This window comes from Notothenia coriiceps, unplaced genomic scaffold, assembly GCF_000735185.1.
Source record: "Notothenia coriiceps isolate Sejong01 unplaced genomic scaffold, NC01 NC01_scaffold00013358, whole genome shotgun sequence".
In the NCBI taxonomy this organism is placed as follows: domain Eukaryota; kingdom Metazoa; phylum Chordata; class Actinopteri; order Perciformes; family Nototheniidae; genus Notothenia; species Notothenia coriiceps.
This window is the reverse complement of record NW_011346059.1, coordinates 4,883-15,652: the sequence shown is the minus strand read 5'-3', so window position 1 is coordinate 15,652 and position 10,770 is coordinate 4,883. Positions and strand designations below refer to the sequence as shown.

General features: G+C 40.0%; 1 long non-coding RNA gene across 1 annotated transcript in view; it reads left to right on the top strand.

The window, feature by feature from the left end:
• LOC104947902 (uncharacterized) overlaps positions 1-9,892 on the top strand; it is a 17,750-nt gene extending 7,858 nt beyond the window's left edge. The window contains exons 2-3 of the long non-coding RNA XR_798606.1: positions 6,942-6,945; positions 9,809-9,892. This is a non-coding gene — a long non-coding RNA (uncharacterized lncRNA). The remainder of the gene's footprint in view (positions 1-6,941; positions 6,946-9,808) is intronic.
• Positions 9,893-10,770: the final 878 nt, after the last annotated feature.

Sequence of the window (10,770 nt, the reverse complement as noted above, 5' to 3'; positions counted from 1 at the left end):
CCCGCTCTCGCTAAACAGGTCCTACGACGCTGGCTATCAACTCGTTCACTCAAGCCAGCCGTGTCCTATCTAGTTAGTTGCGCGTTCACATAAAAGGGCTGGTATCTGGAGCATTCGACAAATCACAAACACGGAGAAGCGTACTAACAGCGTAGCGTCATACTTCCTGAATGAAAAGTATAATATTAGTCAAATATGAAGAAGTTAAACTTTAAACATCCATGACTTAAACACTTTAGGATACTTCCAGGATAAAAGCCACATAGTTGCACCTGGAAGATGAATACAGCTGGTAACAGAACAAGTGTTTGAATGCGTACATTAACAGGTTTATGATATCACTGCCCCGTCTAAGACACATCTGGCTTTAATTACATTTGACTCGAGTTTGCGTCAACTTAATGTGTTGCTTAAAATAATACTTATGCGTATGTGACACTGTGAGTGTTGCACGGCCATATACGGCTCAGCTGACTCAGATAAGGAAATATGATACATTATGATGTGATATGAATGATAATGGGACACATCGACATCTGCACTCGCAGTGCTGCGGACTGTACGTAATGTTACTTTGATCCGGTTACTTATGTTGTGGCAGATATTTAATTAAGCTTTGTAATGTAATTAAAGTCAGATCCACTCGTGTCTTAGCAGTGATATCATAAACCTGTTAATGCACGCTTTCAAACACTTTTTCTTTTTCCAGCTGTATTCACCTTGCAGGTGCAACTATGTGGCTTTTATCCTAAAGTGTTTAAGTCATGGATGTTTAAAGTGTAACTTCTTCATATGTCTAATATTATAGTTTACTTTTCATTCAGGAAGTATGACGCTGCGCTGTCAGTACGCTTCTCTGTGATTGGTCCAATGTTGCTAACCCCGCCCCTTTAATGTGAACGCGCACTCAGCCGGACAGAGAAACCCTGGCTTAAGTTACCAGAACCAGCGTCGTAGGACCGTTTAGCGAAAACGTGTTTGTTTTGGATTAGGTAAACCAGCTGACTCAAACATATCCAGGGTATGTTGAACTGAATTCGTCGTACAGGCCTCTGGTGCAGCTCTAAGTGTTTGTCAACATTCAGAGGGGGCAACCTTTGTTGGCTTGGTAATGATGCAGCTTTAACCTTTGTAATTGTTGTTTATGATGTGGGTGAACCACGATTTAAGGCTTATTCTAAGCTGCTCTGAATAAATATCAGCTAAATGCTTCAAATGTCTGGCTGCTTTTTCAAGGCTCAAAATGATAATCCCTGATGTCAGATTTACAACCATTGTGCTTCACATTTCAATACTAGTAATCACAAAAATGTTCTACAAAATCTAAAATAGATGGCTAGTGCATTCCCTGTTGTAAATATGTGATTATGTACAAGAGATGATAAACAAGTAATATATTGTAAACAGTATACAGCTAAATTACCACCAGTTCATAATATTTAAACTTTTGCCCCAAATTAACCAAATTTGTATTGACATTAGGGTTGGTTGTGTCTTTGAAAAATGTAAAAGCTTTTTTGTTTACTTTTTGGTCTATGCGAAGCCTTGAGTGCAGCCCTAAATGCAAACTCAAATTATTATTCATTTTCATACTTACAGCTAGTTATTTTTACCTGACAATGTGAGCAGAGAGATTTAAATTTGTCCGACTTCTGAGGGTTTTCTAGTCAATGTCCGGTACATACCAGCTAACAGAAACACTGCATCACAGTCAGCGGTGGTCACAAAGCTGCGTGTCACCAACGCTAAGCTAGAGATCATGAGTGGGTTGTTTACTGACCCATTTCATGTCGTAGAACAAACCGTTACAATCTGTATAGATTGTGCTAAACTCAGATTTTATTTTAGGCATCTACATAAACTCTTGAAAAAACGTTGACTTCGATATGAGGGAACCTAAAGTGATAAAATGGTGGCATGGATGTTTTACTAAACATCATCACACCGAACATTAGCATCCTTTAGCTAAGCAATGGTGACATGCCACCAAAATAGTTCCAGTTTCCCTCTTAAGACTACTGTCTTAAGAGGGGAAACTGGAAGGGTTTAAATGCTAACTATTTTGCGGGTTAAGGACCCATTCAAGCACCGCCCTATAAATTACATATCTAGTAGATTTTGATTTGTACAATTATTGAAGTTTTACATGAAGCATTTAATCTGCTATGAAAACTCCCTACTTCATTATTGTTTTCAGTTTGTCCACCCTTTCTAAAAAATGTATTGTTTGAATTGTGTTGATTTCTTTCGTTTTACTTTTGTAATAAACAACCAAAATTATCATGTGGGTCATACTGAATAAACCTGTTTTAAATCTGTAACCATGTTTCATATGACAGTGTTAGTCCTTCTGCTCCTGTTCTTCTGTGATGAGCTCATGCTTTTACAGAACAGATGCTTCATGTATGGGACATTTAAAAAACTTGCCTCTGATCCCAATAAAAAAAATAAAACAGCCTTTCACAAACCAATTTGATGCTGATGCTGCCATGAAATTGTTCTTACGTTATCAGGCCAAAGAAGCACTGCAGCACATTAATTTAATTACGCAGAATATATTCTGGCCATTAAAAGCATTAGATGAAGCAGCTTTGCATCACCCACGAGGTGGAATGCTAATGAGACGAGAGCCGGAGCCTTTGGTGTAATTGTGTGGTGGTGGTGGTGATGGTGTAAAACTTCCTGGGGGAATCAGTGGGGTCGAGCAGAGCGTCAATTCGATTCTCTGTCACCTTGACCTTGTTTTCAATGACAGAGCAGAGCAGGCTGATGGTGTTAACTGCTGCAGTATTGTCTATTTACTGCAAGTCTTGAATCATCCTTTAACCGTTGAATAGAGTAAACACTCTAGGATGTTGATCAATATGGCACAGCAATTACTGAACCAGCTACTGAGATTTCTGCCTTTCAAAGCCTCACGTTCCTGCTCCTGCTTCCTAGTTTTGGAACAAAAACTCCCCAAACAGCACAACTTCAAAGCATTTACAACTGCTCAATAATGGAGGACGTTGCTACGTGTGAGAGACTGGAACTCAGCACATGAATGCTAACAAGCCTTATTCTCACACGGAAAAGGAGGAGTGTTTGTGCGTCAGTATTCAGTTTGAAGATACATCACCTCTTCACGCTACATATTTCTGCTGCGTCCCTCTCTAATCTCATGTGACTTTCTGACTGTCAATGACAGGCTGTAGAGGAGGAAGAGGAAGTGGTGGCACATTTAGGCTGACATAGATACATGACTTTCCTTTGATAACAGCTTGAGTGACAAGTTTGGAACATTTCCTTTAGAAATTCTAAATGTTAATACCAGATCTGTATGATCTATGTTGTTGCAGATGTAAATATATATATATATATATATAGAAAAGGTATTGTCCTGAATAGCTTGGCGCACTTACCAGCCAATCAGGATTGGAGTAATGAGATTGATGCTTCTGGGGTATACGCAGGGAGGCGCATCCCATAGTGAGACATCAAAGTGAATGGTATGAATGAGAAGGCAAAAAGCATAATATGGCTGCTTAAAGTACATATAGGATGGCTGCTTATTTCAGGGTCATCTCCAGTCTGATATGACAAAGGCAATGGGGCAAATTATTGGATGAAAGCATTTTTGGGCTTACTGCCTTTGTATTCCCAAAACATGCCAATTTCCAAAAATACTTTGCACACAAAATAACATTGAAAAACGTATATTTTTAAAATAAATAAATCTTTACTTAATGATGAACTTGGTCTGAGGGATAAATATCATAAAAGTACAGTAGAATCTTTTTTAAAAAGAAAAAAAAAGGGAAAACATTTTTGGAAGTTGTAAATCCCTTCAGTACCTAAGAAGAAAGATACATTGATTCTTACATAGATTTTTCCACACTGCCACAGACAATTTAGGATGAATGCGAAGGATATTGACTTTTGCTTCACAACCACTTTTGCTACAAATATATGTTGAGCACGTCCTGCTGAACATGTGACAAGATATTGCTCATCCTAAAATATGAAAAACAAACAGAATGCAATATAGCAATCTTGTCCAAACTCCTACCTGAATTAAGAGCTTGTACTTTTATTGGCCACGCTCCAACACATTGTACACGAAGGAAGGGGCATTTCTAAGCAGTTCAATAATCACCAGCTAGAGCTGACCAGCTAACCCAGGGGTGGGCAAATGTTTTTGCTCGGGCCACAATGAGTTTTAAATTTGAGAGACGGGCAGGGCCAGTAGCAGATTGCTAAAAAAAATATTTAGCTGTCCACTCCTCATTATACACTCGGCACTCAATGTTGACTTTTCTTTTCTTTGGTCCACTCATTGTTACAGATGCAGGTTCAAAGGTGAATTATTGCGTCATTGTTTGCGTCATGACGTAACCGTTTACGTGCCTTCTTATGACCCACACAGCGTTTTACGTCGCTGATTTTCTCCGCAACACCGCTCACAACAACATCAATAGAGGACTGCGTCTGGTAGTTTTTAATTATACGAAGCCAGATTAAATTAAAGAACTACTTCTCCAACCTTGTAACTTTCTCCAGAGTGCCGTGGTGCATTGTTTATTAATGTGGTTCAGCTGCATTACNAAGATGTCTCTGGCTATGTGCCACTGATTTGTTGTGAAATCGCATTGATTAATGTTCTGATTGAAGGTCAACAGTTAAAGGCAGTATGATCCTGTGTGTTACTCTAACAAAGGAAGGGAGATGTTACTAAGGGTGTTTGAGGGCTAGGTTGCAGCTCCACCCTGTGGAGCGTATTGTGCCTCGTTTGATATATATATCGCCTCACGTGACAATACCTCAGTTGTATGTACCTGGCTTAATGTGATACACGGCTGTTGTCAGACACAGCCATTGACGTTGCCTTGTTAGGTATATTGCACATACATCTCAACAATCTATGCCGTGCTATGCATATTGTGGATAAGCCGTTTCTACACGCATATTTGTATGCGGCTTGTTTTCGTTATGATCGTTTTACTTGTGAGATGTGCCACGATGTAAGCCCAGTATTGATTCCATCCGATAGATGCAATAATACAAAAAAAAGGAAGACGTCTGCTCTTCGCAATTGATCAATAACAGTGAACGGCATGGGTTATTAAAGTAAGGGTAAAATTTAACAGATCACAGCTAAGCCTGGTTAGTGTTGCCTGACTTTATATAAGTGTTTTTTATAAGTGTGTGGTCGCGTTATAGTCACTTTGCTCAGCGCTACTGCTTGTTACAACTTGTATTCGCCGTACTCGCCATGAACTGTTTTTGCTCAGGTTAATCTCGACCCCCTCCAATGTAAGCGTTAAGTATTTGGTTCTTGGATCTTGCCGGGTTGCCGAGTGGGGCCAGAGAATAGACCAGACTCCAGCAAAGGTGAATTGTGTCTAGAGTGCGCCATCTAGTGGGATCAACTGAAATGCCGGGTATTGCAGGAAAAAGGCTAAATGAATGCGGTCTTTACTATAATTTGGAAAATGTTGTACCAATATTCGGGGGGCCGGCTTCAAAAGCCCAACGGGCCGTATATGGCTTAGTTTGCCCATGCCTGAGCAGACTGGGCTCTGCTTCAAGACAGAGGGTGTAAGCAAGCCCCAAGGAAGTGGGCCAGATGGTGAAGCAAATGTCCGTAGGGGCCAAACGATGGTAATACAAATCCTGTGTCAGTCTGTGACATCATTGGGACTTTTTCCCGTTGACTCACATTGGGAAGAGGCGTCTATATACAGTACATGTATCAGCGCATCTTTTTTTGGAACAAAATCAACTACCCAGCATGAACACTCTAATAGCCCTGAATGAACCCTCCTGTTAACACACTTCAAAACAATCTGGAAACCGTAATACAAATGTACGCAAATTAATCACATTACCAAATTTGACCTTAACATCCTCCTGTAATACCAACACGGAAATTTGCCGAACCACGCGCCAATAAACCAAAGCAGAACATCACAGCTGCTCTCCCTGAAAGCGGCTTTATCAATGCTTTTGCTATGAGAAAAATGATTTGACTTTACAACAATAATTCATAAATCATGTTGTAATGAAGTAAACCTAACTGATTTATCTTCCAATTTTTCATGCATTTTCTTTTTACAACACAACACATGTATTCATTTTATCTTCCAATAAAATACAAGAATGTTCAACTTATGATTAATCATGAATAAATGCTAAAAGTTAATGATAAAACACATAGCACAAGGACAACAGGACCTAGACGTAACAGTCATGGCTGTCTATATTAGCATACAGTATTCTGCTGCTCTTCTAATATGTCCCCCATGCGGCCTCATTTTTTAATAACCTTTCATCTCCCTGAAGAGAGGGGTGATTAAACGAAGATAATTAAAAATACAGCAATGACTTTTTAAGGACGTTGATGATGCTGCAGGAGCAGCAGATGGTGAGCTCAGCGTGTGACAAAAAGGCAAAGCTGATTTAAAAAAAAGCCAGAGAGGGAGTACATGTCAGTAAGGATGAGTTTCCCCTCTAAATAAATATAGAATCTCTACACAACTCAAAGGAGACATACGACAAGCTTTACATAAATAAAAACCACAACAGTGAACGGTATGAAGAGTGGGAGCTTTAAACACATCCACTCCCTCTGAGTCAACTTTATTTGCATAGCCCTTTATCCTGGTTAAAGTCTCAAAGGGCTTCAGTACGCCCACATTATGAGACAATAAATGAAAAGGACACTCTCCAACCTCGGATCTTCAGTGAGAAACAAAACCCTGCGAGAGCTTTCCATTTTGTTTCACCAAACGGCAATTAGGATCATTAAACCCCAGTCAGAAATAAATGTTCGAAACAATTAATCCACAAGGAAAAAAGATAAGGTTAACTACGGTTTCCCGATATGTTACAAATGGAGTGCTTTGTTTTTCATAGGTTGATTGGTTATTATGAAGACGATAAAGGTTCACTTCCCTGTGAAGCGAAGCACTAAGTTAGCATGGCAAGGGATTCCTTCATCAAAATAAGATTGGATTTCCCCATTGGATTTCCGTATATGGAAGAAAATAAACTCTGTGGCAAACACATGTTCATGACACGTTATGTTCAGCTGGATACTCTTCACATATTAAGACTTTTTTGATGTGCAACGCAAATACATCATTGTGGCATGGCTACGCAACACCACCGCAAAGCTAAAGGCGGGCTGGTGTTGGCGTAATGACATTCAGTAGTCCCATTTAGTCACAGTTGTATGACCCATAGAAATTCAGACATTCGCAAGCGGAGTATTTACAGAGCTTTTTTATGTCAGAGAACAAATTCTTCAGCTTGTAGAATTTACAATTTTTTTACAGGCTTCTAACCACAAACACATTAAAAGAAATGTTGACTTGAGATGATGGAACCGGAAGTGGTAAAATGCTAAATCGACATAAAGAATCTAATTGGGTATTGTTTGACATTTTTAGACATTGGTGCCATTACAAAAATTATATTTTGAATCCTTAAATGTTGATGTGTCAACAAGTGTACATTTTTACCCATAATTAAGCTTTTCAGTGCATATTTTATAACGCATATTGAATAGAAGTCTAGGAGAAAATGAACATATTTCTCACTTGGATTTATCCTGCAAAAAATGTCCTTATGAGTTTGTGGTCCAAAGTAGTTTCAAGCCTTCTTCAATACAGCATGTTTTTGTAAATGATGGTTCCATTTGGAGCAAAATAAGCAATAAAGCATGGTATGCTTTTGGAAATGGCTCAATTGTGACAGGTAGCCACTAAAGGTTGGTTTGGTTTCAAACCATTCGATCGACGGTTAAGGTTTTTTAGTATCCTAAAATGTCTTGTCCAACGTTTGGTTGCACTTAGCTCAATCTTCTCTGGTCCTTTATGGTTCCATAATAACAAACTAGAGGTTACAAACGCAAATCGAAACCAGTGGGTAATGTCATACTGACTACATATAGTCTATTTTCAATATATATATAGATAAGGTGAATTAAATGAATAAAGCTCATTCAATATTTGGATATATGATCAAACTTAGATTAGACTGCCACATGAAAGTAGGGTGTAAATCCCAGAATAGCAGACACATTATTTACAGTTGTTTTCATTATGCAAGATATATATAAAATATTTGAGTTGATCGAATATCTGCGTGAAGACTGGAGGTCGAAAGCACCACTGGCAGCCAAACAAAGAATGTAAGAGAGTGCCAGTATTGCAAAAGCGACAGAGAATCTAAAGTATTAATGATGCTTTTTTTTACAACAAGCGGCTTAACATCTGACTGACAGCCGTGATTGTGGTGAGTGACAAGGCACTGGGGTTATTAGTCCCACTCCCAGTGAGTAGAGCAAGGTGGTAACATTACCAGTGTCAGAGGTCTTGCTTAAAATGCATCCACTCATGCTGCTGTAATGCACTCTGGACCGAAACATCCAGCAAATGGCTGCGCTCTTCCACAACACAACGTCCCTTCCTCAGGTATCCTCTCCCTATAATGCCTCCCTGTCCCTGGCCTCCATATTGAGAAAGGGTAGATGAACTATTTTTCACAGGCTGTGTTTATTTAGGTAGTTTTCACTGCAGGGAACTTTTATGAGCAGACTTTTATGTTCACACAAGACTTCAAATAATGATTGTGCAATCCTGCGAGCACTAGACAGATATGGGAGACAGAGCTTTTTTGACTAACACTCCGACAACAAGGGGAGCCGCAAACTCTCTAATAATAGTGAAGATGCAGAGAATCTCACATTTTCCAACACTTGGGAGTTTTGTACGGTGGATGAGAGGTGCAAACGCGCTATAGCGGCACAAAACACGCACAGCACTTTCAAAGATGATGCAAATATAAAAAACACAAATGTGCCAAAACACATCCAAATGAGGGAGCATCTTCACCAACTTGAAAAGGCATGCGCAGCGTTTACTAAAAGAACGCTGCAAATAAACACGCGCTGCAAGTACCTCAAAACAAAAACGGAAATGGAGACACACCAGGCCGAAATCGTCCGTTTTCGTTAGTCGGACGACGAAGCGTGCCCTGTCGCCCAAACTCAATTTGGTGTGTCCCGCACCGTCGGCCGTGACACGCCTTACCTGGCCTTTCATGGCCGATTCAACATGTTGAATGCGTCGGCCACAGGCAGTCGGACAAAGAAATCACTCTGATTGGCTGTACAGCTAGCGAATCAGTGCATGAGAAGCGAAACGGTTGCTTGAGAATGTCTTCCACAAGCAAAACTCCAATGGCTGATAGGTCCAGTACCGCACAAAACATGTTTTCGATGGAAATAGTGAAAATGGAACGCACACGCTATTTGTTGTTTGTTTATATCTCGCAGTCTGTTCTTCTACTCTGTCTTCCGGTTGTTGCCTCTTTTGAATGACGAATACACACTACCGCCGCCTGCTGGTAAGGAGAGTTATTGCCATTCACGCATGTGCAGTTCGTACGTGCTCGGCTGAAGTCTTTGCGGTGTGTTCCAGTGCGACACATGGCCAAGACGCAGGAGAACACGCCGACGCAACAGTCGGCGTCGGCGAGTTCTCTGGTGGCTGCTTGGTGTGTCAGGGCCTTAAGAAGTGATGCACACAGCTGGGACCGGAGCGCTTTTTGACGTTTGGGCATTATAAAGTTGGCCAACTTTGCCCTCAAATGTACATTTGATTGGTTTATTTAAAAAATGTGATTGCATAATTCATTCTTACATTATTGAATATCTGCTGTAAACTAGCTAGCTTACGTAGCTAACCTAATCATTTCAAATATACTGATAGAACACATAGAATTATGAAACAGACTGACTCTGCCAACAGTTACAATTTGCCAGCTTTATAATCCCTGAACGTCAACAAACACTCCGGTCCCAGATGTGTGCATCACTTTTTAGTGTCCCTGTTTCCGTTTTGAGCGTCTTGCAGTGTTGTGTTTGCAGTGTTTTTGATCCCAAATGATGTGTGACAAATAAACTCATAACAAATCGAAATAACTCGGTAGGAATATATCAAACTTAAACTTGTAAAGAGGACAGCAGGTAAATAGATACTCTGACCTAAATTGCAGAATGCCCTTCAGTTAATGACATATTTCCTTAATATGGACACGTTTTTTTTGTTCAAATGACCCAATATATTTGCAGCATGCTGCAGCCTTGCCTGACGCATTAAGGCACAATGTGTAGACACTGCAGCGACCTATATGAGTGTTAGCGGCAGAGAACATATCTCATTGTGTGTGCCCATCTCACTAAATTAGATTTGGATGTATATCACATTTCTCAGAGCCAGAGTATTATATATGGAGTTCAGTATAGACAAGGTTTAATGTGAGTGTGTCACATTTTCTTTAGGTCCAAACAATCAATAAAAAACTAGTATGCATCCCTCTTACTGGGTTCACTCAAATACACTTCACATTGAATTGGCAGAAAGTTTTATCCAAAGCAAGCGCACTAAATAACACAACAGACCTACATTGTGTCGTCATAACCTACAGTAGGCAAAGTTTGTCTCGCTTAACTTGATATTGATTGGTTTGTTGAAAGGCTCTATTGTCCTATAATCACCCTCTTTCTCATCCTTTTGGAAATTAATCTAAATGAGGGCTCTATTGTGCACATTTTCAGGTTCATATTTGTGTGTTGTGCCTCTAATGTGACATGTCTCCATGCTTTAATGTTCAAAAAGCTCTTTATTTTTCTCATACTGCCTGTGCCGCAGCACCTCTTTTCACCCTCTGTCTGAAACCAGAGCCCAGTCTAGCTGGCCTGCTCTGTTGTGACCGTTTCGAGAC